Below are 1,270 nucleotides of genomic sequence, written 5' to 3'. Positions count from 1 at the left end.
TCATTTTTACAAACTGAAGTTTTGGATATTACCACAAGATTATTGACGGCATGGTTTCCCAAGAGCTCAAGTCTTTGGGAACTGAGAATAATCTGTTGTTCTTCTGTAAAAATACTCTGTGCCCAAAATTCTACTCAATCACTACCAAAGCTAATGCTGGTGCAACTGATGAATCTGACTGTAACTCTTTTTATTTATCCATCTTCTTGTTGCAATACAGCAACTAAACTGCTTTTAAAACAGACACTAAGTATGATGCTACCACCACCGTGCTTAACTGATAGTGGAGTGTTCTTCAAATTGAACACTCGAAAAAAAAATGTCTAAAAGTGTCTAAAAGTAATATAGAGCCCTAAATGTATTGGGAAAAAATGACCTAAAACAGATTATCTGGCCATGAAGCAAAATCTATTTTCTTGACAAGAGTTCTTGAATACATATTTTAGTGTAACGTGACATTTAGAATAAGAAATTAACTCTTAAGACAAGATATGTTTACAACCTTACTCAATCAAATGTTGTTCCTTTTTAAAGTCGAGAGGAGCCAAATAATTCACAGTAAAAGGCTTATGTTGAGCTTGCAAAACATTATTTTTGTCACTTGGCTCTGATAACTCCACTGTAGATGGTATCTGGCTGTCCACATTGCCAGCTGTGAATATCAGTTCATATCACTTTAAAGTGCTTGTGACATCCTTTTTGTTGTTATAAATATGTGTATGAATGAATAGTTGACATTTTTAGAATATTTTGATACAGCTGACATAAGCTTTTTTTCACAATAGATGCACTAAATTGTATGGCAATAACATCTATCCATAATGTCTTCCTTCCTCTGTAACTTAACAGGTCTGCTGACAATTCCAAAAGTTTCTCCTTTAAATGTAGTTTGCTGAAAAATCCTCAGAGCAGAATTTGGTGCGCATGGTCAAACCAGCCCACCCATCCCTGGTCAGTTGTGCAGTTCTGTTTCAGTCATTGCTAACTTCCTTCAGACCTGAAATGTGGTGCAAACTAATGTATTGCTGCAACCAAGCAACAATGCAAGTTTTACCATAGTGATGCTATGTATTTGCAACCGGCTGTCTACGTAAACAGGTTAAAGTCGTAGGGAAGCGGCTGTTCCAACGGTTGCAGTTCTGAATTCTCCTAAGTGGTGCACAACTTTACACGACTGAATAAAGTGAATGTGATTTCTTGTTTAACAAGGGGGCAGGATTGTTGTGGTGGAAGGTTCACAAGCAAGTTTGATTGTGTCCACTGTCTCAGA

This window comes from Cyprinodon variegatus, unplaced genomic scaffold (genome assembly GCF_000732505.1).
Source record: "Cyprinodon variegatus isolate N-32 unplaced genomic scaffold, C_variegatus-1.0 Scaffold340, whole genome shotgun sequence".
Classification (NCBI taxonomy): domain Eukaryota; kingdom Metazoa; phylum Chordata; class Actinopteri; order Cyprinodontiformes; family Cyprinodontidae; genus Cyprinodon; species Cyprinodon variegatus.
The sequence above is the reverse complement of the archived record's forward strand: the minus strand, read 5'-3'. Positions refer to the sequence as shown.